The sequence below is a fragment of the Hemiscyllium ocellatum genome, chromosome 34, assembly GCF_020745735.1.
Source record: "Hemiscyllium ocellatum isolate sHemOce1 chromosome 34, sHemOce1.pat.X.cur, whole genome shotgun sequence".
NCBI lineage: Eukaryota > Metazoa > Chordata > Chondrichthyes > Orectolobiformes > Hemiscylliidae > Hemiscyllium > Hemiscyllium ocellatum.
In genome coordinates, this window is record NC_083434.1 from 47,546,536 (window position 1) to 47,574,381 (window position 27,846).

Consider the following 27,846-nt stretch of genomic DNA (forward strand, 5'->3'; position numbering starts at 1 on the left):
ACCCAGAGGAAACCCACGCAGACACGGGGAGAATGTGCAAACTCCACACAGCCAGTCGCCCGAGGCAGGTATCAAACCCAGGTCCCTGGCGCTGAGAGGCAGCAGTGCTAATCACTCAGCCATCGTGCCATCCACTAAGTTAACTCCGACACCTCTGCATTCATATTTATAAAATATAGTCTATTTTTCTTTTATAGCATATTTCTTAAAGAGGCTGGGATTTCTGTTTGAGGTAGAGCTGGAAATTTAGTTGCACTGATTGAAATAATCTTTCTTTGGCATGTCTGAGCATTTCCTGAACATTGCTTCAGTGATCAGATCAGCTCTGACCAAACTAAATGGAAGAACTGGCTCAAGGGGCTGAATAGCCTATTCCTGTTCTGAACTGAAATACTTGAATGTTCACTGATCTCTTGCTGTTGGAAGAAATGTGAGCTCGCAGACTGTCCCTCACCAAGAATGTGATTGCCCGTCTTTGTATGGTATACCAGAAAGATTGTCAAGGGCAATCTGACTAATTGACCATGTGCTCATGATTTAGTGAGTGAAGGTGATGATGTCCCTTAGTTTCAGTGACTGTGGTTCCTTCCAATCAAAGAGTGAGGTCTGTGAATCAGGCCTGGAGCTGTAACAGGTTACACCCCCTTCCAGAAAGTAACTGAAGCATTAAATCAGACAGACATCCTGAGCAACTGTGAAACAGAATCCACATTTTATTCAGGGTTGCTGATTCCCCAGAACAATGTGGGCTGCCAGTGGAACTTGCAGGAATTGCAAATGGGAAATGAGCTAGTTATGTGAAATGTGGAAATGAGGAATGTGTGGGAGGAAGGTGACTGTCCCATCACCCTTTGGCTACTCCACTGTGTGAGAGTCAGGAGGTGAATGGATCCTGAAGGACAACAGTGAAAGTAGAACCAGTGAGTTACTGCGTCATAACTAACATAACAGAGGCAGTCTCCAGCTGTCTGCCCACACTGCTCCAAGCTGTCGTAGAGACAATTATCCAGGTGATGAGGATGAAGAGGTTGGCTGGTTCGGGTACTATAGTACACTCTGAATGAAGATATGAACATTATTGTCTTCTGTACGAAGAGTTTACTCTAAACAAAACAAATGAGATGCCCTTGTGACCATTATATTCCTGATTGGTGCCAGTGGGTATTGCAGCCAGCAACTCAAGTGAATGGTCAGTGATAGCCACCCCCCCCCCAGCTCACCCCCTTTCACCCCCTTCCAACTCTATTCTTCCTTCCTACACTTCTGGGCTTGCTCTTCCAGCCCTAGTTCCTTTACACTCTCCAGCCCTCCTTTATCCCCCCTTAATAAAGCACTGTCTATGAAATGGTAATTGATTAGAAAGATGGTTCTCATGGTGGTAGGAATACAAAGGAGGATAGACAGAAAATCAGAAGTAACACACAAGCCCATGTTTTAGGCAGGGCGTGGCTATAATCTAAAACCCATTACTTGAAAAGATGATAGAAACAGATTCAAAAGACTAAATAAATGCTAAAAAAAATCAGTGAACTAGGAAAGGAGTGGGGAATTGACACTATTAGGATAGCTCACCAATAGTCAACACAGATGTGATGGACCAAATGGCCCACTTCTGTCTCAGTCGATCCGTCTAACAATGAAGTAAGCATTAGGCAATAACAGTTAGATATATATTGGCTCCTTAAAGTAGGTAACCTTCTAGGCCACTACCCCTACAGCCTAGCAGCTTCCTTCATGGAAATTGTGTGGCAATAAAAAACATTTGTCCAAGGCAAACTTTGGTCAGTGAAAGAGAAGACAAAAAAAAAGAAATTGGAGCTGTTTCAAAACAAAAGATGAGCTCCATAAACCATAACACACAAAGGCATTGTCACAGTATTGGCAGCAAGGAAGACTGGTTCACCTCAGGAAGGACAGACTGGCACTGGAATGTGTCCAGCGGATATTCACACGGATGATCCCTGGAATGGTTGGTCTAACATACGAGGAACAGCTGAAGATCCTGGGATGGTATTCATTGGAGTTTAGAAGATTAAGGGGAGACTTGATAGAAACGTACAAGATAATACATAGCTTGGAAAGGGTGGACACTAGGAAATTGTTTCCGTTAGGTGAGGAGACTAGGACCCGTGGGCACAGCCTTAAAATTAGAGGGGGTCAATTCAGAACAGAAATGCGGAGACATTTCTTCAGCCAGAGAGTGGTGGGCCTGTGGAATTCATTGCCGCAGAGTGCAGTGGAGGCCGGGTCGCTAAATGTCTTCAAGGCAGGGATTGATAGATTTTTGATGTCTTGAGGAATTAAGGGCTACGGGGATAATGCGGGTAAGTGAAGTTGAAATGCCCATCAGCCATGATTGAATGGCGGAGTGGACTCGATGGGCCGAATGGCCTTACTTCTACTCCTATGTCTTATGGTCTTATGGAGCAGAGATAATCAGCAGTTCATAGTGTATCAATGTTACCAAGAATATTTCAGCAACATCATCTTAGACAACAGTTAATGGTCAGCCTGTTCCTGTCCCACCGAACTCATCTCTTCCTACCTCAACACCATCCTATCCCCCTTAGTCCAGGAACTCCCCACCTACGTTCATGACACCGCCCATGCCCTTCAGCTCCACCATGATGAAGGTCTCCAAGCTGTCTGCTTCTTCTTCTGACACCCTCATCCGTCTGGTTGAACTGGTCCTCACCATCAACAACTTCTCTTTCCAATCCTCCCACTTCCTCCAAATCAAAGGGGTAGCCATGGGCACCCGCATGGGCCCCAGCTATGCCTGTCTCTTCTTCGGATTCATTGAACTTCTTCCGCAGTTACGTTGGCACCATCCCCAACTTGTTCATCCGCTGCATTGATGACTGTGCTCCCATGAGGAGGCTGAACAGTTCATCAACCTCACCAAAACCTTCCACCCTGACCTCAAATTCACCTGGACCGTCTTGGACACCCCCCCCCCCCCCACACACACACACACACACACACACACACACACTCCCTGGACCTCTTCATCACCATCTCTGGTGGCCGACTAACCACAGACATTTACTACAAGCCCACCGCCTCCAACCGCCACCTCGACTACACCTCCTTCCACTCTACCCCCTGTTAAAAACACCACCCCTTATTCACAATTCCTTCACCTCCACTTCATTTGATCCTACGATGACCAGTTCCACCTCAGCAAGTCCCAGTTGGCCTCCTTCTTACACGATCACAACTTCCCTTCCCTCCTCCACTGCCCTTGAACTCCCAATGCAACACAGAGAGAACCCCCCCCTCCTCATCTTCCACCCCACCAACCTCTGCATACATTGCATCATCCTCCACCACTTCTGCCACCTCCAAACGGGCCCCACCATCAAAGATATATTTCCCTCCCCATCCCTATCAGCATTCCAGAAAGACCATTCCCTCCGTGACTCCCTCGTCAGGTCCACACACCCCACCAGCCCACACCCCATTCCTGGAAACCTGTGCCCACACCTCACCCCTCACCTCTGTCCAAGGCCCCAAGGCATCCTTCAACATCTGATAGAAATTTACCTGTACCTCTACCAATGCCATCTACTGCATCCGTTGCTCCCGGTGTGGTCTCCTCTACATCAAGGAGACAGGACGCCTTCTTGAGGATCATTTCAGAGAACATCTCTGGGACACCCGCACCCGCCAACCCCAGCCCCGTGGCTGAACACTTCACCTCCCCCTCCCACCTCGTCAAGGACATGCAGGTCCTGGGCCTCCTCCACCGCCAAACCGTTACTACCCGGTGCCTGGAGGAGGAATGCTTCATATTCCTCCTTGGATCGCTGCAACCACACGGGATAAATGTAGATTTCAACAGTTTCCTCATGTCCCCTCCCCCCACATTATCCTAGTCCCAAGCTTCCAACTCTGCACAGCCTTCCGGACCCATCCATCACTCCCCCCTCTGACCTATCACTTTCTCCCTCACCTTCATCCACCTATTGCTTTCCCAGCTTCCTTCCCCCTAACCCCACCCTCGCCTTCCATTTATCTCTTTGCCCCGACCCACAAGCCTCGTTTCCGATGAAGGGTTTATGCCCGAAATGTCGATTCTCCTGCTCCCTCGGATGCTGCCTGACCAGCTGTGCTTTTCCAGCAACACACTCTTGACTTTGATCTCCAGCATCTGCAGTCCTCACTTTCTCCATAATAAATCTAGTGGGGGGTTCAAGAGAAATTTATTGACCCAAAATATAAAAAGGATGTTGGGTAAAGCTGAAAGACAGCAGAAAGACTGATTGATATACAATAGAGCAAAACACCAACGAAGATTTAATGGACTGAATGGCGTGTTACTCAGCTATGAATGCAATATCATTATTGAAGATATTGGTAAAATGAAGGACTTGCTTTCTATTGGAACTTTCAATGAATTAGAATATGAACCATAGAACCCCCTACAGTGTGGAAACACGCTATTCGGCCCAACAAGTCCACACCGAACCTCTGAAGAGTATCTCACCCTGACCCATTCCCCTACCCTATCATTCTACATTTCCCCTGACTAATGCACCTAATCTACACATCGCTGAATGCTATAGGCAATTTAGCATGGCCAATTCACCTAACCTGCACATCTTTGGATTGTGGGAGGAAACTGGAGCACCTGGAGGAAACAGACACGAGGAAAATCTGCAAACTCCACACAGATAGTCGTCCGAGGCTGGAATCGAACCTGGGTCCCTGGCGTTGTGAGGCAGCAGTGCTAACCACTGAGTCACCATGCCATTCATGAGTAAAAAGTAAAGAACAATGCAGCACAGGAGCAAGCCCTTCAGCCCTCCACGCCTGTGCCGACACATTTTGCCCTTCCATATTAAAACTGTCTTCCCTGACAGGATCTGTATCCCTCTATTCCCTTCCCATTTATGCATCCATCCAGGTGCTTCTTGAATGCTGCTGTTGTGTCTGCTCCCACCACCCCCTGAGGCAGCACGCTGCACGCACTCACCACCCTTTGTGTGAAAACTTGCCCCGTACATCTCTTTAAAACTTCCCCCTCCCTCATACCTTAAACCTGTGCCCCCTTGTAATTGATCCCTCCACCCTGGGAAAATGCCCTGTACTTTCTATTCTATCCATGCTATTCACAATCTTAAAAACCTCTACCAGGTCGCCCCTCAGCCTCCTGCGTTCCAGTGAAAACAAACCCAGTCTAGCCAACCTTTCTTCATAGCTAAAATCCCCCATACCAGGCACCATCCTGGTAAACATTTTCTGTACCTTCTCCCAAACATCCACGTCCCTCTGGTAGTGTGGTAATCAGAACTGTACGCAATATTCCAAGGGTGGCCAAACTAAAGTTCTGTGGAGCTGCAGCATAACTTGTCCATCTTTAAATGCTCCTTCCAAAGAAGTGGAGGTGCCAGTGTTGGACTGAGATTAAGAAGTTAAAAATCACATAAAACCAGGTTATAGTCCAACAGGCTTGTTTACCTGATGAAGGAGCAGCACATTGAAAGCTGGTGCTTCCAAGTAAACCCGTTGGACTATAATCTGGTGTTGTGTGATTTTAATTTTTTCAATGAAGGCAAACATTTGCCCTTTCCACTCCCTTATCTACCTGCACTACCACCTGCAGTGATCTGTGGACCTGCACACCCAGGTCATATCAATATTCCGAAGGGTTCTGCTATGCACTGCATAATTTCCACCTATACCTGACCTTCCAGAATGTATCACCTCACATTTGTCTGGATCAACGTCCATCTGCCATTTTACTGCCCATGCCTCCAACTGATCTATATCCCGCTGGATCCTCGGAATTACCCAACGCTCTTTGCTTCAACACAATTGGTTGGTGAATCTCTTCCCTGAAAGGTAGTAGAGGCAGAGTTCTTGAAACTTGTTAAGGCAGAGATAGAATGTCTTGATAAGCATGAAGTTATAAGGTTCTCAGCGATAGGCCAACTGTAGGGTAATCAGTTCAGACATGATCTCAGTGGAGCAGGGGAGGTGGTGGCACAGTGTTAATATCAGTGGAATGGTAATGGATTGTCATGGTAAAGCTGAGACTAATGTGTTGGGATATGGGTTTGAATGCAACCATGCTGATGGCTGAAATTTGAATTAAAAAAAAACAAATCTGGAATTAAAATCTCTATTATTGGCAACCAGATAAGCTTGGTTATCATAAATACCCGAGGAGAAAGTGAGGACTGCAGACGCTGGAGATCAGAGCTGTAAATGTGTTGCTGGAAAAGCGCAGCAGGTCAGGCAGTATCCAAGGAGCAGGAGAGTCGACGTTTCGGGCATAAGCCCTTCCTCAAGAATGAGGAAAGTGTGTCTAGCAGGCTAAGATAAAAGGTAGGGAGGAGGGACTTGGGGGCGTTGGAGATGCGATAGGTGGAAGGAGGTTAAGGTGAGGGTGATAGGCCGGAGTGGGTTGGGGGCGGAGAGGTCAGGAAGAAGATTGCAGGTTAGGAGGGCGGTGCTGAGTTCGAGGGATTTGACTGAGACAAGGTGGGGGGAGGGGAAATGAGGAAACTGGAAAAATCAGAGTTCATCCCTTGTGGTTGGAGGGTTCCCAGGCGGAAGATGAGGCGCTCTTCCTCCAACCGTTGTGTTGTTATGGTCTGGCAATGGCGGAGTCCAAGGACCTGCATGTCCTTGGTGGAGTGGGAGGGGGAAGTTAAAGTGTTGAGCCACGGGGTGGTTGGGTTGGTTGGTTCGGACGTCCCAGAGGTGTTCTCTGAAACATTCCGCAAGTAGGCGGCCCGTCTCCCCAATATAGAGGAGGCCACATCGGGTGCAGCAGATGCAATAGATGATGTGTGTGGAGGTACAGGTGAATTTGTGGTGGATATGGAAGGATCCCTTGGGGCCTTGGAGAGAAGTCAGGGAGGAGGTGTGGGCGCAAGTTTTGCATTTCTTGCAGTTGCAGGAGAAGGTTGGGTTGGTGGGGGGTGTGGACCTGACGAGGGAGTCACGGAGGGAGTGGTCTTTTTGGAACGCTGATAGGGGAGGGGAGGGAAATATATCCCTGGTGGTGGGGTCCGTTTGGAGGTGGCAGAAATGAAGGCGGATGAAACACTGTATATGGAGGTTGGTGGGGTGTTAGGTGAGAACCAGCGGGGTTCTGTCTTGGTGGCGGTTGGAGGGGCGAGGCTCAAGGGCGGAGGAGTGGGAAGTGGAGGAGATGCGGTGGAGGGCATCGTCGATCACGTCTGGGGGGAAATCTGCGGTCCTTGAAGGAGGCCATCTGGGCTGTACGGTATTGGAACTGGTCCTCCTGGGAGCAGATGCGGCGGAGACAAAGGAATTGGGAATACGGGATGGCGTTTTTTACAGGGGGCAGGGTGGGAGTAGGTGTAATCTAGGTAGCAGTGGGAGTCAGTCGGTTTATAGTAAATGTCCATAAATACCCATCTGGTTCACTAATGTCCTTTACAGAAGGAAGTCTGCTATCCTTACCTGGTCTGGCTGACATCTGATTCCAAACCAACAGCAATGACTCTATCAAGCCACTCTATTTGTTTTCCCACCATCACATTGTGTGGCACTGTCTCTGTGCGAAATGGGGCAGACTTCAAACAGATGGAGTAACTTAAGAATGGATGTCCATGAGGCACTGTGGGCCATCAACAGCAGCAGAACTGTACTCCAGAACAATCTGTAACCTGTAATCTGTGATCATGTCTCCCAATCAGCCATTACCATCATGTCAGGGGATCAACCCTGGTTCAATGGAGAGTGCAGGAAGGCACACCAGGAGCAGCACCAGGCATACCTGAAGATGAGGTGTCAACCTGGTGAAGCTACCAAGCAGGACTACTCGCACACCCAATAGGATAATCAGCAAGTGATAGACAGAGCTAAGTGATCCCACAACCAATGGATCAGATCTAGGCTCCTCAGTCCTGCCACATCCATGAAAGATATTTAACTATTTAATGACTCACTGCAGGAGGAGGCTCCACAAATATCCCCATCCCCAATAAGGGACGAACCCAGCACATCAGTGTGAAAAACAAGGCTGAAGCAATCGCAGCGATCTTCAGCCAGAAGTGCCAAGTAGATGATCCAATTACAGATACCAATCTTCAGCCAATTCAATTGTGATATCAAGGAACAGTTGGAGGCACTGGATACTGCACAGGCTACGACCCCTGACAACATTCTGGCATTAGGACTGAAGACTTGTGCTCCAGAATTTGCCACAACTCTAACCAAGCTCTTCCAGTACAGTTATAACACTGTCATCTACTCAATAATGTGAAAATTGCTCAGGTATGACCTGTACACAGAAAGCAGGACAAATCCAACTCGGTCATTACCGCCCTATCAGTCTCCTCTCAATCACCAGTAAAGTGATGGAATGTGTGATCAACAGAGTTATCAAGCAGCATTGCTCAGCAATAACCTGCTCAGTGATGCCCAGTTTGGGTTCCCCCAGGGTCACTCAGCTCCTGACCTCATGATAGCCTTGCTTCAGACATGGACAAAGGAGCTAAATTCCAGAGGGGAGGGAAGAGTGACAGCCCCTTAACATTGAGACTGCATTTGATTGAGTGTGGCATCAAGGAGCCCTAGTAAAATTGATTCAGTGGGTATCAGGGGACAACCTCTCTACTGTTCAGAGTCATACCTGGCACATAGGAAGATGGTTGTGATTGTTGGAGGTCAGTCACCTCAGCTGCAGGATAGTAACAGTGGATATGCATTGAGATGGTCAATTTGAAAGGAGCAAATTATGAATATTTTTAAAACTTCAAAGGGAAAGATATTAAACAATTTTTGAAAGGAGAGAATGTGACAATACAAGCATTTACAACATTTGGTATGTCTGTGATGAGCGAAGAGGAGCACTGAGGTGTAACTGAGCAGGTGAAGTTTGACCCTGTACATGTTGGTTTCCCTTTTCTGTGGTTGATCTTTGAACTCACAGTAACAAGCCCTTGTGCCACATGAACAGCGTCACAATTTTGTGTGCCAGTCTAGCTTCTGAACACACCTCAAAGCTTCTGAAATCTGGCATCTGCAGTCCTCACTTTCCTGACTCATGACCATTTCAGAGAAGTAATTCCTCCTCCTCTCTGTTTTAAATTTGTTGCCTTTTATCCTACGATGGCTCAGTGGTTAGCACTGCTGCCTTACAGCACCAGGGTCCCAGGTTCAATTCCACCCTCGGGTGACTGTCTGTGTGGAGTTTGCTCATTCTCCCTGTGTCTGCGTGGGTTTCCTCCCAGGGCTCCAGTTTCCTCCCTGAGTCCAAAGGTGTGCAGGTCTGGTGAATTGGCCATGCTAAATTGCCCGTAGTGTTGGTGCATTAGTCAGAGGGAAATGGGTCTGAGTGGGTTACTCTTCAGAGGGTCGGTGTGGACTGGTTGAGCCGAAGGGCCTGTTTCCACACTGTAGGGAATCTAATCTAAAACAAATCCTAAAACTGTGACCCCCCTCCTTCTCGATTGCCCCACAGGGGGAGACTTCCTCTCTGCAGCTGCTTTGTCAATCCACTTCAGCACCTTATATTCCCTCAACCGAAACTCCTCTCATTCATTTAGACTCCAGCAAATGTAGGTTAAATGGCTCAATCTGTCCTCAGAAAACAAGCCTTTCATCTCTGTAATTAATCCAGTGAACTTCCTCTGAATTGCCTCCAACGCAATTACAACCTTTCTGTAATAGGGGGACCGAAACTGCAATGCAGTAGTACAGGTGAGGCCTTACCAATGCCTTATACAATGCAATGCAGTAGTACAGGTGAAGCCTTACTAATGCCTTATACAGTTGCAACAACACTCCCTTTCTTTAGCAATAAATACAAAATTTCCATCTGCCAAAATTTCAATTCCATTCCACATTGGATCAGAAAAGGCTTTGTCAATGATGTAGGTTTCAGGAGGTGGTGTAGAAGGAAAAGAGAAGGAGATATTGAGGGGTGAAAGAAGATAATCCCAGAAGCTCGGACCTTATCAGAAAAGGCATGGTCACCAGCTGATCAGCATTACCATCACCGAGAGTAAAAGGCCAGATTGAAAGCACTGCAATTATTTCACAGCACAGCTGAAATGAAAGAGGTTTGGGTGTAAGCAAGGAGTAACATGGAGGGGTTTTAAAATAAAGATGAGAATTTTATATTTGAGGTGGTCCAGCAGCGAGACTGGCACACAACATTGTGATGCTGCAGAGCTTAGGAGGTCAGGCAGCATCCAAGGAGCAGGAGAATCGATGTTTCGGGCAAAAGCCGTTCATCCCAGCACCACACTCTCGACAAAAGTCAGGAATTCACTATCCCAGAGCACGGTGGAAGCTGGGACAGTGAATACATTGAAGGAAGACATGGATTTGTAATTAGTAATGGGTTAGAGGGTTATGGAGAGTGGGTAGGAGAGTGGAGTTCAAGCTGATAGGAAATCAGCCATGATCATATTAAATGGTGGAGCAGGCTTAATAGATTGAAAAGCTTTGTTCTTGTGTTTTTTTTTTAAATTTCCATATGTGACTGAGTGTCTAATTTTGCTTTATACCCTGTCTGTGAAGTGCTCTGGGCTGTTTTACTGAGTGCTACATAAATACAAGCTGTTGTACAGTGCCCTGAGAGAAGAAAACAAAGAATTGATGATGGAGGTCAATCTGTCAGAATCTTTTCAGGTGTTATCCCTGTCTTACAGCAGAGACCAAAGCCAAATGTCAAACTCATCAACTACCCACACTGAAACGGTTATCTCCAATGGCAACAGACTTTCATGACTTACTTACCTTTGGATTCTTGCTAAACAAACATACCAATCTCACTTTTTGCAAGAGCCAAGCATTTTCCATTTCTGGAAATGCCGAATGAGGAAGCCAGTTCATTTTAAGCTGAACTGGATCTTGACAAAAGCTGACTACGATAACAAAATACTTCTTACCACTTATTTATTACCCATGAGAGACTTCTGAGTTCTGATTTAAATCACGACCACTGTTTTCCTTGGCTGTCCTGATCAGGTCTTTATATTTTTGTTTGCTGCAGTGGAAGGCTTCCATCACCCCCCACTCCCACCCCACCCCCACCTCTCACCATCTGGTCACGTCAGGAGGAACAGGACAGCATTCCTGATGAAGGGCTTTTGCCTGAAACGTTGATTTTCCTGCTCCTCACTTGCTGCCTGACCGGCTGTGCTTTTCCAGCACCACACTCTTGACTCTGATCTGCAGCATCTGCAGGCCTCACTTTCTCCTCACGTCACGAAGAACCCTGGTCTCTCACCAACCCAACAGTCACATTCGAAGGCCTAGGTTCTCGCGGTGGATGTAGGAATTGTGAATCAGGCTATCTCTCACTAGGAGAGCTGAACGGATTACCAGGTTCATACCCGCCAGATGTATATCGCCTGGGGATTGAGAGAGCAGGGTTCGGGATTTCTGAGACCCCAGTGCATCTTTAGAGGAATGCAAGGTATGCTGGTTTGAAAATATGTCTCCATTCTGTGGGAGGATAGCCCAGGTCATTCACCCCTCACCGTTAACCCACAGTCTTTCTCCATCCTTGCTACCCTGTGCCCCGTTACATTTTCTCATGTCCCTTCTTACCCTTAATGCTCCTTCCATGCCCTCTCATTCCACTGTGCCACAAACACAGAGCTTACTTGGCAGAATGAGCGATCTCATAGAAACCTCTCAAAATCTCAAGACAGGGTAAACAGAAAGATGTTCCTGATGATCAGGGAGCTAGGAATCAGCGATCTCAGTCTGATGACATGGGTAAGCCATTTAGAACTGAGTAAAGGAGCGTCTGTCCACCCAGAAGTGGTGAACCTGTGGAATTCATTACCACAGAAAGCGGATGAGGCTAAAACAATGAATTTTTTCATAAAGGAGTTAGATATAGTTCTTGGGGCTAAAGGGATCACATGATATAAGGGGTAAGTGGGAATGGGGACTGAGTTGGATGATTAGCTAGGATCATATTAAATGACAGAGCAAGCTCAATGGGCTGAATGGCCTATTCTGATTTTCAATGGCTCATCTTCCCCATGAATCTCCTAAACCCAATGTAATCTCCATTGCCACTCACCCAGTGTCTGCTCTCATCTGACCTCACAATATCTTTGAGGTAGACATAAGGAATAATCAATATCTAACCACCTCATAGACCCTGCATAATGAAGGAAGCTGTCATAAAGGTTATTGAAAAAGTATAAATACCTTCACTTGTCAAATTGTTGCAATAACAAAGTTATCAATTTCCAACGACACACATTCTGGTTCAGATTTTACAAGGAATATGAGAAGGCTTAACCCTGAATCTCACTGCCCTCCCCTCACCCCCATAAACACATCCTGGGAGACAGATTTGTTTTAAACCCCTGTCTCACACTCTGGGGAAACATGAACAGGTTCAGGGCTAGACTCCCTCAACCCCACCCCTCAGTGGATAGAAAGTGCCACTCCCCAACAGCTGGCAGACAATGTGATTGTTGATCTCTCTTCACATTGTCATTATATGGATTGTGGGCAGCAGGAACCAGCTTATTGACTGTTTCTAGAGTTACTGCCCTTGGCCTATCATATTGAATGAAAACCAGGTATGGGACTAGGTTAAGATGAATAGTAAGTTACACATTCTCCAGTCTGGGCCCTCCTAAAACAATGGGAGCTTATTTCACCAATATCATTTGAACAACATCCAATGTACAAACCCCATATTCTAAAGTTGGTCGGATTCTGGTCCTAAGGACAAAGATTGCATCAGACGGTTCTTTCAGAGTGCCATCTGCCACCTTAATGTTGTAACTTCAATGTTGTAATCTTAGCATTGTGGTCGTCTCCATTTTAATTTAACTCATCACCTTGTTCGATATTTTCTCATGATCAATGACCTTCCTCTTTGTTCTCTCTGCCCTCTACATTTCCGTCATTTCAAAAACTCTGACATTTCTGTCTTTCTTCAATTCTGATGCCAGATGATCAAATGTAACATTAACTCTGTTTCTCTCCACAGATGCTACCCAACCTCCTGAGTTGTTCTTGCCTTTTCTGTTCTTACCTACAACTTTATCCTGCCTCAGACATTCTTCCTCTTCAGGAAAGCCTTCCTGAAATCCTACTCCATAACGGAAACTCCTGAACAAAAACAGAAATTGCTGGAAAAACTCAGCAGGCCTGGCAGCATCTGTGATGAGAAGGCAGAATTAATGTTTCAGATCCAGTGACCCTTCAGATCTCTTGAACTTCCTTTCCGCCAGTTTCTACACTAGTCAGAGAGAGAATCTGGTCAAACCTTTGAATGAGACATTCTGGCCCAACTTGTCTGGGATTGTTCAAAATGGAACTCTAGAATGGCCAGGAGCTTCAATTCCAAGTGTGACTTATTTTATTTTACTGCTTACTCCCTGTGGCTAAGGGGGAAGTGGATGCAGCATCTTTTGTGTAAAGTTTTTCCTAGGCTGTGGGCCAGATTGTAACTTCATGTTCATGACCTCTGACCCATTGGCTCAGACCCACACTGCATTCAAAATCAAACTCAGAATGAGTCAAACTACCTGTATTATCTCAGGTGAAATGCCAGTAATACTGCAATCCCCCAGGTTGATTCCGATCCCAGTTCCATCTTTAGTTGAGCTCATTGCCAACTAGTTTCAATCATCTATAACAGGACAACCAGCAGCTACTGAGTCATTCTTTCAGTCAGTCCATGTGTTGAACTTTAGTTAATTATTCAGCCTGGATCCATATGAAGTTGACTCTGACTTGATGTGAGATTTTGGTTGCGTTGTTCATTATTTCTCCTGCAACCTACTTTGGTATCAGTTACAACCTCAATGGTTCTGCTTACTCAGCTCATTAAATGTATCAAAAAAATCAAGGTCTCAAGATCAAGGTCTCGGAAGACTTCGCGACGGCTCGTGGGTAAGTTTGGTCGTTTATTTAATAGTTAAAAATTTAAAGTTTTATTTCAAAAAAAGCGGTAGCAGACCCGGAAGGCGCGCTAGGTTACTTGGGTAAGGTTTTTTTTTCTCCCCTTATTTAAACGCTTAGGCGAGTCACCCGAGGCACTACACGAGTAGTGCCTCCCACCCTTCCACCTCCTCTAACCTAATAATAAGACCAATTGTGACTAGCGGGTAAGTGCTGCATTTTCCTTGTTTGTTTCTTTAGATTTAGTTGGTTTTGTTGTTTTTTTTAAGGAAAGCTCTCTTTTAGAGGGATGGCAGTGCAGAGAGGGCAATGTTCCTCTTGCAACATGTATGAGGTGAGGGAAGCCATTAGCGTCCCTGCTGAGTACACTTGCAAGAAGTGCACCCATCTCCAGCTCCTCCAAACCTGTGTTAGGGAACTGGAGCTGGAGTTGGATGAACTGCGGATCATTCGGGAGGCAGAGGAGGTCATAGATCGGAGCTTTAGGCAAGTAGTTACTCCGAAAGTTCAAGATAGATGGGTGACAGTGAGGGGGAGTGGGAGGAGGAAGCCAGTGCAGGGACCCCCTGCGGTCATTCCCCTCAAGAACAAGTATACCGTTTTGGATACTTGTGGGGGGGATAACTTACCAGGGGCAAGCAACGAGGTTCAGGCCTCTGGCACGGAGCCTGGCCCCGTTGCTCAGAAGGGTAGGGTGGAGAAAGGTAGAGCAATAGTTCTTGGGGACTCGATAGTGAGGGGTACAGACAGACGGTTTTGTGGGGGCGACAGGGACTCACGTTTGGTATGTTGCCTCCCAGGTGCAAGGGTACGTGATGTCGCTGATCGTGTTTTCCGGGTCCTTAAGGGGGAGGGGGAGCAGCCCGAGATCGTGGTCCACGTTGGCACCAACGATATAGGTAGGAAGAAGGGTGAGGATGTCAGACAGGCTTTCAGGGAGCTAGGTTGGAAGCTCAGAGTTAGAACAAACAGAGTTGTAGTCTCTGGTTTGTTACCTGTGCCACGTGATAGAGAGTCGAGGAATAGGGAGAGAGAGCAGTTAAATGCGTGGCTACAGGGATGGTGCAGGAGGGAGGGATTCCGGTTTCTGGACAACTGGGGTCCTTTCTGGGGAAGGTGGGACCTCTATAAAAAGGATGGGCTACACCTGAACCTGAGGGGCACCAGTATCCTTGGGGGGAGGTTTGCTAGTGCTCTTTGGGAGGGTTTAAACTAACTCCGCGGGGGCATGGGAACCAGGACTGCAGCTTTAGGGTACAGGACCTTGAGTGTAGGGAGGTTAGGAATAATGCAGTGATCTCTAAGGAGGGTGCCTGTAACCAGAAGGGTGGATTGAAGTGTGTATACTTCAATGCCAGAAGTATAAGGAATAAGGTAGGTGAACTTGCAGCGTGGGTTGGTACCTGGGACTTCGATGTTGTGGCCAGTACAGAGACGTGGGTAGAACAGGGACAAGAATGGCTGTTGCACGTTCCAGGGTTCAAATGTTTTAGTAGGATCAGACATGGGGGTAAAAAAGGGGGAGGCGTGGCATTACTTGTCAAAGATAGTATCACAGCAGTGGAATGGACGATGGAAGAGGACTTGCCATCTGAGGTAGTTTGGGCTGAGGTTAGAAATAGGAAAGGTGAGGTCACCCTGTTAGGTGTTTTCTACAGGCCTCCTAATAGTCCTAGAGAAGTAGAGGATAATATTGCGAGGATGATTCAGGAAAAGAGTGAAGGTAGCAGGGTGGTTGTTATGGGGGACTTTAACTTCCCAGATATTGACTGGGAGAGCTATAGCTCAAGTTCATTAGATGGGTCGGTGTTTGCACAATGTGTGCAGGAGGGTTTCCTTACACAATATGTCGACAGGCCAACAAGAGGGGAGGCTATATTGGATTTGGTTCTAGGTAATGAACCAGGCCAGGTGTTAGACTTGGAGGTAGGTGAGCACTTCGGGGACAGTGACCACAACTCGGTGACTTTTACTTTAGTGATGGAGAGGGATAATCGTGCGCCGCAGGGCAAGAGTTATAGCTGGGGGCAGGGAAATTATGATGCAGTGAGGCATGACTTAGGATGTGTGGATTGGAAAAACAGGCTTCAAGAGAAGAACACTAATGAGATGTGGGGATTGTTCAAGGAGCAGCTACTGCGTGTCCTCGATAGGTATGTACCAGTCAGGCATGGTGTAAAGGGCCTTGTGAGGCAGCCGTGGTTTAGTAAGGAATTGGAGTCCCTTGTGAAAGGGAAGAAGGCGGCATATGTAAAGATGAGGCGTGAAGGTTCAGTAGGGGCGATTGAGAGTTATAAGGTAGCCAGGAAGGAGCTAAAGAGGGAGCTAAGAGAAGCGAGAAGGGGACATGAAAAGTCTTTAGCTGGTAGGATTAGGGAAAACCCAAAGGCTTTCTATAGGTATGTCAAGAATAAAAGGATGACTAGGGTAGGTATCGGTCCAGTCAAGGATAGTAGTGGGAAGTTGTGTGTGGAGGCGGAGGAGATTGGAGAGACATTAAATCAGTACTTTTCATCAGTATTCACTCAGGAACAGGACACTGTTGCTGATGTGAATATGGAATCACAAATAATTAGAATGGATGCCCTGGAAATATGCAGGGAAGAGGTTTTGGGAATATTGGAAAGGATGAATATAGATAAGTCTCCTGGGCCTGATGGCATTTACCCCAGGATCCTATGGGAAGCTAGGGAGGAGATAGCAGAGCCATTGGCCTGGATTTTTATGTCGTCATTGCCAACGGGAATAGTACCAGGGGACTGGAGGATAGCGAATGTGGTCCCATTGTTCAAGAAAGGGAGTAGGGATAGCCCTAGTAACTATAGGCCAGTGAGTCTGACTTCAGTGGTGGGCAAAGTCTTAGAGAGAATGGTAAGGGATAAGATTTATGAACATCTGGGTAGGAATAACGTGATCAGGGATAGCCAGCATGGTTTTGTGAAGGGCAGGTCGTGCCTCACAAACCTTATTGAGTTCTTTGAGAAGGTGACTAAGGAAGTGGACGACGGTAAAGCAGTAGATGTTGTGTATATGGATTTTAGTAAGGCGTTCGATAAGGTTCCCCATGGTAGGCTAATGCTAAAACTACGGAGGTATGGCATTGAGGATACATTAGAGGTTTGGATTAGGAATTGGCTGGCTGGAAGGAGACAGAGGGTAGTAGTTGATGGATTATGTTCATCTTGGAGCGCAGTTACTAGCGGTGTACCACAAGGATCTGTTTTGGGACCATTGCTTTTTGTTATCTTTATAAATGATCTAGAGGAAGGACTTGAAAGCTGGGTAAGCAAGTTTGCGGATGACACAAAAGTCGGTGGAGTTGTGGATAGTGAGGAAGGAAGTGGTAGGTTACAGCGGGATATAGATAAGTTGCAGAGCTGGGCGGAAATGTGGCAAATGGAATTCAATGTAGCTAAGTGCGAAGTCGTTCACTTTGGTAGGAATAACAAGATGATGGATTACTGGGCTAATGGTAGGCTACTTGGTAGTGTGGATGAGCAGAGGGATCTTGGTGTCCATGTACACAGATCTCTGAAAGTTGCCACCCAGGTAAATAGTGCTGTGAGGAAGGCATATGGTGTACTGGGCTTTATTGGCAGAGGAATTGAGTTCCGGAGTCCTGAGGTCATGTTGCAGTTGTATAAGACTCTGGTGAGGCCTCATCTGGAGTATTGTGTGCAGTTTTGGTCGCCATACTATAGGAAGGATGTGGAAGCTTTAGAACGAGTGCAGAGGAGGTTTACCAGGATGTTGCCTGGAATGGTAGGAAAATCTTATGAGGAAAGGCTGAGGCACTTGGGGCTGTTCTCATTGGAGAAGAGAAGGTTTAGGGGAGATCTGATAGAAGTGTATAAGATGATTAGGGGTTTAGATAGGGTAGATACTAAGAACCTTTTACCGCTAATGGAGTCAGGTGTTACTAGGGGACATAGCTTTAAATTAAGGGGTGGTGGGTATAGGACAGATGTTAGGGGTAGATTCTTCACACAGCGGGTTGTGAGTTCATGGAATGCCCTGCCCGTATCAGTGGTGAACTCTCCTTCTTTATGGTCATTTAAGCGGGCATTGGATAGGCATTTGGAAGTTATTGGGCTAGTATAGGTTAGGTAGGATTCGGTCGGCGCAACATCGAGGGCCGAAGGGCCTGTACTGCGCTGTATCCTTCTATGTTCTATGTTCTATGTTCTATCAAAGAAGATGGAAAAAGACAGAATAATGTAAAAACAATGTTCCTGGGCTAGATTTTGAAACAAACTCAAGATAAATTTACCTGTAAATACAATCCAGATATCAGTGGGCAACTTAGAAGACTGCATTTAACATTTAGAATTCAGTTTGTGTAAAAATCATTTATTGTCACTTGCATATTGAACAGCTCCAAATTTGGCAAGACCTGAGGGCTAGGTCAGCTACTGTTTTATGAATCAGTCTGGATCCAGAGAAGGTTCCCTTACTCAAGGTTATGAGCCATGGCAAAAATAGGGGATTTCTGGTGGGAACCTCCAGGGACAATGCTTAGGTCCAGGAAAAGATCTTTTGAGAAGGAGGTTTTGTGTTCCTTTTAAGCTTACACGATGATGAAAATTGAAATGTTCTATTCTTGGTCATACTGCTCATTGCTCATTGAAATTAAAATTGGGAGACTTGTACAAATGCAGGAAGAAGACAGTGCAGGATCTCAGGGTGCGGAGAAATGAAGAGGAACTGGCCTTGGGCGTGAGTACAAAGATTTCTCTGCTGGAAATCACCCAGTGCTGGCAAGCTGGAGAGGACAATATTCCATCATCACCATGATATGTAACATCAAAGTTCATGTACAACAGATAGCCACATGAGTTAAAAATAATGAGTGATTGGTTCCACCTTTCTTGGTGAAAAGTATGTTAAAATTGTTAAAATCAAGAGTAATTCTTCAGTCTCTGGAACTCATTGCCACAGACAGCTGTGGGGATGTAATCCTTTTGTGTATTTAAAGTTGTGATGGATTGACGTGTGATTAATCAGGGAATCAAGGGATACCAAGGAATGGACAGAAAAGAGGATGTGAGGAATATTAGATTAGACATGATTATATTGAATGGCTCAATGGTCCAAACAGCCTACACCTGTTCCTTTTTCTTATGGTCTTGTGACTATTGTTTACTTAAATTTGGTCAAGAAATCTTGAATAACCCTAAATACACTCCTGTGATTTATAACCTTGGAAGTCCCAATGCAATGACTACATGGGAGCAACCTGAAAAGTTTAAACTTCTCATGGACAATTACATTTAGGCAAGACTAATTCTAGAGAGAATTATACAATGAACGGAAGAGCCTTGGGAAAGGTTTATGGGCAGAGAGATCTGGGAGTGCAGGTCCATTGTACCCTGAAGATTGCTGCACAGGTGGATAGAGTGGTCAAGAAGGTATATAGTATGCTTGCCTTCATCGGACGGGGTATTGAGTATAAGAGCTGGCAGGTCATGTTAAAATTGTACACGACATTGGTTCAGCCACATTTAGAATCCTGTGTACAGTTCTGGTTGCCACGTTACCAAACGGGTGTGAACGCTTTGGAGAGGGTGCAGGGAAGGTTTACGAGGACGTTGCCTGGTATGGCAGGTGCTAGCTATGAAGAGAGGTCGAGTAGTTTAGGTTTATTCTCATTAGAAAAAAGGAGATTGAGGGAGGACCTGACTGAGGTTTACAAAATCATGAAGGGTATAGACAGAGACAAGCTTTTTCCCAGAGTGAAGGATTCAATAACGAGAGGTCATGCTTTCAAGGTGAGAGATGGAAAGTTTAAGGGGGATACATGCAGCAAGTACTTCACATTGAGGGTGGTGGCCATTTGGAACCTGTTGCCAGCAGAGGTGGTAGAGGCAGGCACGGTAGATTCATTTAAGATTAGATTACTTACAGTGTGGAAACAGGCCCTTTGGCCCAACAAGTCCACACTGACCCGCCGAAGCGCAACCCACCCATACCCCTACCTAACACAATGGGCAATTTTAGCATGGCCAATTCACCTGACCCGCACATCTTTGTGACTGTGGGAGGAAACCGGAGCACCCGGAGGAAACCCATGCAGACACAGGGAGAACGTGCAAACTCCACACAGTCAGTTGCCTGAGGCGGGAATTGAACCCAGGTCTCTGGCGCTGTGAGGCAGCTGTGCTAACCACTGTGCCACTGTGCTGCCTACTCATGCATCTGTCTAGATGTGTCTAGACAGATGCATGATTAGGTGGGCTGCAGAGGGATATAGATGCTGAGGAATTGACTGACGGGTTTAGACCATAGACTTGGTCGGCTCAGGCTTGGAGGGCTGAAGGGCCTGTTCCTGGGCTGTAAATTTTCTTTGTTCTTTGTCCTTCTCCCTAAGAGCATTCCGTCCCTGAGGGCCTGTATGATCATCTCTGATCCTGCCTTTTAGTAAGAGACTTCAGATGGTTCTGGCTTACTTACCCGGACAGTTACCAGGAAAGTGGTAGACAGATTGATATGTATAACTGCTGGATAACTAGATAACTGAACCCCTCCTCCATATCCACTCTGACCCTCTAGCACCGACTTGCTGAGCTCCGGACCCCTCCATGACAATCTGACCCTCTCTAACTGCCCTTGACCTAAACTGACCCGACCTCACCCCTTACGCAGTTGCCACCAGACCCCTTTAACATTGATCTCACTCACCCAGCTCACTAGTTACACACTCATCTTTACTCACACCTGTCACCAATCCTGGATGATTTAATCTTTACTTACTGGAGTAAGGCAGCTAATGCCATGAAAAGGGAAATGGGCTGGTGGTGTCTGTGGCATTGTTCAGGTAACTTTGATTCTGGGCAGTGTCAGAAAGGGGTTCCAATGCTGACCAGGAGAGTTGGGCCAAAACACATCCTCATATGGCACTTAATACCTGCTCGTTGTATAGTCATCCAGTTACAAATTCATAGATTCTCATCCTGCTGGTAGCCTCTTCTCAACTGCGATAATCTCGTCTATTCTGAAAATCTTTGCTAGCAGCTTCATGCAACCCACTGCAGTAACAAGGCTTTCAAATTAGCAGTGTAATGGGACGCCTGTTGTGAAGTGAAAACTGCTGCTGTTTACTCTCTTCTCTGTGTTATAAATAGAGCACCACACTTACAACCCTCACAACTCCTTTCATATCACAAAGGGAACCGCTGGCTGATTTTATGAAAGAAAGCCTGCATTTATAGAGCAATTTGTACACCCTCAGGCACTTTAGAGACAGTTGAATGGTTTTGAAGAGGTAATATCAAGAAATCTTCTTTATGAACATAGGTGGCTTGGAACAGGAGTAGGCCATTCAGCCCCTCCAGCCAGTTTCACTGATCAATGAGACTATGGCTGATCTGTGGCCTCATTCCATTTACTTGTCATTGATTCAGATCCCTTAATATCTTTTCTTAACAAAACTGTGTCACTCTCAGATTTAAAATTAACAAATGATCCAGCATCAACTGCCATTTGTGGAAGAGAGTTCCAAATCTCTCCCACTCTCTGTGTGTAGATGTTCTTCCTAACATCACTCCTGAAAGGTCTGGCTCTAATTCGCAGACAATGTCCTGTAGAATCTCCAACCAGTAGAAATATTTTATCTTGATCTGCTGTCTTATCATGTTAATATCTTGAAGATTTCGATCAGATCACCACTGGACCTTCTAAATTATCAAGAAAACAGGTTTAATTTATTTAACCCTTCCTCCTAACTTAAACCTTGAAGTCCAGATATCAATCTTGTGAAACCATCGTTGTACTCCCTCCAAAGCTAATACATCCTTCTTCAGGTGCCCAGATCTGTTTGTAATATTCCTAGTGGAGTCTGTTTTGTATACTGGTTTTGTATAACTGCAGTGTAACTTCTAAAACAAAAACAGAAATTGCTGTAAATACAGCTGACCTTCAGTTCTGAGAAAAGGTAATTAGACCTGAAAATGTTAACTCTGATTTTTCTCCACAGACACTGCCAGACCTATTGCGTTTCACTCGCAATCTCTGTTTTTGTTTCTGATTTCCAACATGCACAGTCCATTGGTTATTTTGTTTAGTGCATAACTTCTGTATCCTTGTACCACAGTTCTCTGGATCTAAAGGCCAATATTAACCAATTTGAACAGGGAAAGGTTACAACAACATTACAGTGGTTAGATAAGAGCTTGAAAACAGAACCTTTACTCTGCCTGGTGACGGTCCTGTTGCTGAGCAGAAAGTAATGGCTCGTTTTGAATATAGTTGCTGAACATTTTCCTCCCGTCAGCTGCTTGTGTAATGTAGATAGTTGTACAGTATTAATGTGTTATTTGTTTGATTTCTAGATTAATTTATATCTGAGAGTTTAGTTCTTTTCTGCATTGTATGATGGAGACATTTCTCTGAGCATCGTCCACAGCGCTTGATAAACAATGTTCCTGAAATGAATGTGATTCCAAACCTGATTCCTGACTGTGCCTTGGGAATGATTCAATCACAAACTATGGAGACAGGCTAAGAAGACGTGATCCCATTGGTAGGATATCAGAGATGTCATCATCCATCTGGAAAATAGTGTCAGCCAAATCACAAATCTTCACTTACACTTTGGGATCACAAACATAGACACTGTGTGATGATACCTCAGGAAGACTTTGAGTGTTACTTTGCCATTTTTGTTCATTATTTTCTGTCCATTGCCATGACTGAATTTTTCCTTCACAAGTCACAAACAGAGGGATGGTTCCATTTGGCTGTTAGCAGATGTGACAGGTCTCTCTGTGTCGGTACTGAGGCATCATTATTCTTCAGGACAAGACAGATATGTCTTGATTGTTTATTGCCTGAAGATGTTAAGCTCAGCAGTTAATCTCTCTTGTTCCCAACCTTCTCTTTTGAATCACAGTTTCATGACAAATCCGAGACAGGAAACATTTTGCTCCTCCTGAAAGGTCAAGTAACAAGACATTGTAACATTTACTTAACACAAAGAAATATTCAATAAATGAAAGGTTTCTCAGAAATAGTGATCAATTTCCACCGCATTTCAATAATATTACTATCAGTTTAAGAAAAGAGACTTCTTTGCTAATATTTTCGTCCACATTTAAAACTTTTCAGCCAAAGTTTTTAACAGTCAATTCTGTAGGGAATCCTGTTACAAAGAAGGAACATGTTGTACTGTGGTCATCAACACATCCCATTCATCATAATAGCCAAAAGGGCAGCAGGAGCTTCTACAATGTAGAGAGCATTTCTCAGTCAGCCTTGTCAGCATATTCACTAAGGGTATACAATCCAGTGTATTCACTAAGGTTAGGCAATCCAGTGTATTCACTAAGCTTAGACAATCCAGTGTATTCACTAAGGGTAGACAATCCAGTGTATTCACTCAGGTTAGACAATCCAGTGTGTTCACTAAGGGTAGACAATCCAGTGAATTCACTAAGGTTAGACAATCCAGTGTATTCACTAAGGGTATACAATCCAGTGTGTTCACTAAGGGTATACAATCCAGTGTGTTCACTAAGGGTATACAATCCAGTGTATTCACTAAGGTTAGACAATCCAGTGTATTCACTGAGGTTAGACAATCCAGTGTATTCACGGAGGTTAGACAATCCAGTGAATTCACTAAGGTTAGGCAATCCAGTATATTCACTAAGGTTAGACAATCCAGTGTATTCACTAAGGTTAGGCAATCCAGTGTATTCACTAAGGGTAGACAATCCAGTGTATTCACTCAGGTTAGACAATCCAGTGTATTCACTAAGGGTAGACAATCCAGTGTATTCACTAAGGGTAGACAATCCAGTGTATTCACTCAGTTTAGGCAATCCAGTGTGTTCACTAAGGGTAGACAATCCAGTGTATTCACTAAGGTTAGACAATCCAGTGTATTCACTAAGGTTAGACAATCCAGTGAATTCACTAAGGGTAGACAATCCAGTGTATTCACTCAGGTTAGACAATCCAGTGTGTTCACTAAGGGTAGACAATCCAGTGTATTCACTAAGGGTAGACAATCCAGTGTATTCACTGAGGGTAGACAATCCAGTGAATTCACTAAGGGTAGACAATCCAGTGTGTTCACTGAGGTTAGACAATCCAGTGAATTCACTAAGGGTAGACAATCCAGTGTATTCACTGAGGTTAGACAATCCAGTGTATTCACTGAGGTTAGACAATCCAGTGAATTCACTCAGGTTGGACAATCCAGTGTATTCACTAAGGGTAGACAATCCAGTGTATTAACTCAGGTTAGACAATCCAGTGTATTCACTAAGGGTAGACAATCCAGTGTACTCACTAAGTTCAGACAATTCAGTTAGGTTAGAAAATCTATTGTATTCACTAAGGTTAAACAATCCAGTGTATTCACTCAGGTTAGAAAACCCAGCGTATTCAGTTAGGGTAGACAATCCAGTGTACTCACTAGGGTTAGAAAATCCAGTACTGAAAATGTGTTGCTGGAAAAGCGCAGCAGGTCAGGCAGCATCCAAGGAACAGGAGAGTCGACGTTGCGGGCATGAACCCTTCTTCAGGAATGAGGAACGTGTGTCCAGCAGGCTAAGATAAAAGGTAGAGAGGAGGGACTTGAGGGAGGGGTGTTGGAAATGCGATAGGTGGAAGGAGGTCAAGGTGAGGGTGATAGGCCGGAGTGGGGTGGGGGCGGAGAGGTCAGGAAGAAGATTGCACATTAGGAAGGCGGTGCTGAGTTCGAGGGATTTGACTGCGACAAGGTGGGGGGAGGGGAAATGCGTAAACTGGAGAAATCTAGGTTCATCCCTTGTGGCTGGAGGGTTTCTAGGCGGAAGATGAGGTGCTCTTCCTCCAGCCGTCGTGTTGCTATGGTCTGGCGATGGAGGAGTCCAAGGACCTACATGTCCTTGGTGGAGTGGGAGGGGGAGTTGAAGTGTTGAACCACGGGGTGGTTGGGTTGTTTGGTCCGGGTGTCCCAGAGGTGTTCTCTGAAACTTTCCGCAAGTAGGCGGCCTGTCTCCCCAATATAGAGGAGGATTATGTCGGGTGCAGCGGATGCAGTAAATGATGTGTGTGGAAGTGCAGGTGAATTTGTGGCAAATATGGAAGGATCCCTTGGGGTCTTGGAGGGAAGTAAGTGGGGAGGTGTGGGCACAAGTTTTGCATTTCTTGCGGTTGCAGGGGAAGGTGCCAGGAGGGGAGATTGGGTTGGTGGGGGTGTGGACCTGACAAGGGAGTCCCAGAGGGAGTGGTCTTTTCGGAACGCTGATAGGGGAGGGGAGGGAAATATATCTCTGGTGGTGGGGAAATGACGACGGATGATATGATGTATCTGGAGTTGGTGGGGTGGTAGGTGAGGACCAGTGGGGTTCTGTCCTTATGGCGATTGGAGGAGCGGGGCTCAAGGGCAGAGGAGGGGGAAGTGGAGGAGATGTGATGGAGAGCATCGTTGATCACGTTTGGGGGGAAATTGCGGTCTTTGAAGAAGGAGACCATCTGGGTTGTTCAGTGTTGGAACTGGTCCTCCTGGGAACAGATGTGGTGGAGACGAAGGAATTGGGAATAGTGGATGGTGTTTTTACAGGGGGCAAGATGGGAGGAGGTGTAGTCTAGGTAGTAGCAGTGGGAGTCGGTCGGTTTGTAGTAAATGTCTGTGTTGATTCGGTCGCCCGAGATAGAAATGGAAAGGTCTAGAAAGGGAAGGGAGGAGTCTGAGATGATCTAGGTAAATTTGAGGTTGGGGTGAAAGGTGTTCGTAAAGTTAATGAACTGTTCAACTCCTCGTGGGAGCACGAGGCAGCGCCGATACAGTCATCGATGTAGCGGAGGAAAAGGTAGGGGGGTGGTGCCAGTGTAGCTGCGGAAGATGGACTGTTCCACATATCCTACGAAGAGGCAGGCATAGCTGGGGCCCATGCGGGTGCCCATGGCTACTCCTTTGGTTTGGAGGAAGTGGGAGGATTGGAAAGAGAAGTTGTTCAGAGTGAGGACCAGTTCAGTCAGTCGAAGGAGGGTGTCAGTGGAAGGTTACTGGTTGGTACGGCGGGAAAGGAAGAAGCAGAGAGCTTTGAGTCCTTTGTGATGGGGGATGGAGGTCAGGGACTGGATGTCCTTGGTGAAGATAATGCGTTGGGGACCGGGGAAGCGAAAATTATGGAGGAGGTGGAGGGTGTGGGTGGTATCCCGAACGTAGGTGGGGAGTTCTTGGACTAAGGGGGACAGGACTGTGTCGAGGTATGCAGAGATGAGTTCTGTGGGGCAGGACCAGGCTGAGACAATGGGTCGGCCAGGGCAGTCAGGTATGTGGATTTTGGGCAGGAGATAGAAGGTTATAGATTCCAGTGTATTCAGTAAGTTTAGACAATCCAGCGTATTCAGTATTTTTAGACGATCAAGCGTATTCACTAAGCATGGACAATCCAGTGTATTCAGTTACATTAGACAATCCAGTGTATTCACTAAGGTTAGACAATCCAGTGTATTCAGTGAGGTTAGACAATCCAGAGTATTCCATAAGGTTATATAATCCAGCGTATTCAGTACGGCTAGACAATGCAGTGTATACGGTAAGGTTAGACAATCCAGTATATTCAGTATGTTTAGACAATCTAGTATATTCACTAACGTTCAATTTTCCAGTGGATTCAGTACATTTAGACAATCCAGTGTATACAGTAAGGTTCGACAATCCAGTGTAGTCACTAAGGTTAGACAATTCACTGTATTCACTAACTTTAGACAATCCAGTGTATTCACTAATGTTAGATTTTCCAGTGGATTCAGTAAATTTAGACAATCCAGTGTATTCACTAAGGTTAGACAATCCAGTGAATTCACTAAGTTTTGACAATCCAGCGTATTCAGTAAGGTTAGACAATCCAGTGTATTCACTGTGTTTAGACAATCCAGTGTATTCACTAACTTTAGACAATCCAGTGAATTTACTAACTTTAGACAATCTAGTGTATTCAGTATGTTTAGACAATCCAGTATATTCTCTAATGTTAGATTTTCCAGTGGATTCAGTAAATTTAGACAATCCAGTGTATTCACCAAGGTTAGACAATCCAGTGAATTCACTAACTTTAGACAATCCAGTGTATTCACTGTGTTTAGACAATCCAGTGAATTCACGAAGTTTAGACAATCTAGTATATTCACTGAGGTTAGACAACCCAGCATATTCAGTAAGGTTAGACAATCCAATGTATTCACTAACTTTAGGCAATCCAGTGTATACACTAAGGGTAGACAATCCAGTGTACTCACTAAGATTAGACAATCCAGTGTATTCACTCAGGTTAGACAATCCAGAGTATTCCATAAGGTTATATAATCCAGCGTATTCAGTACAGCTAGACAATGCAGTGTATACAATAAGGTTAGACAATCCAGTATATTCACTAATGTTAGATTTTCCAGTGGATTCAGTACATTTAGACAATCCAGTGTATACAGTAAGGTCCGAAAATCCAGCGTAGTCACTAACGTTAGACAATCCAGAGTATACACTAAGGTAAGACAATCCAGTGTATTCAGTAAAGTTAGACAGTCCAGTGTATTCAAAATGTTTAGACAATAATGAATTAGTAAGTGTAGACAATCCAGTGTATTCAGTATGTTTAGACAATTCAATGTATCCATTAACGTTAGATTTTCCATTGGATTCAGTAAATTTAGACAATCCAGTGTATACACTAAGGTTAGACAATCCAGTGTATTCACTGCGTTTAGATAATCCAGTGAATTCATTAACGTTAGACAATCTAATGTATTCACTGAGTTTAGACATCCCAGCATATTCAGTAAAAGGTTAGGCAATCTAATGTATTCACTGAGGTGAGACATCCCAGCATATTCAGTAAGGTTAAACAATCCAGTGTATTCAGTAAGGTTTTCAATCCAGCGTAAACACTAATGCTAGACAATCCAGTGTATTCAGCCAGCTACAACAATCCAGTGTGTACAGTAAGGTTAGACAATCCAGTGTATTCAGTACATTTAGACAAT

The 27,846-nt window shown here is 45.3% G+C and overlaps 1 protein-coding gene across 4 annotated transcripts in view; it reads left to right on the forward strand.

Annotated features, from left to right (window-relative positions):
* LOC132832309 (cadherin-18-like) overlaps nt 1-27,846 on the forward strand; it is a 716,018-nt gene that overhangs the window by 571,604 nt on the left and 116,568 nt on the right. The window lies entirely within an intron of this gene.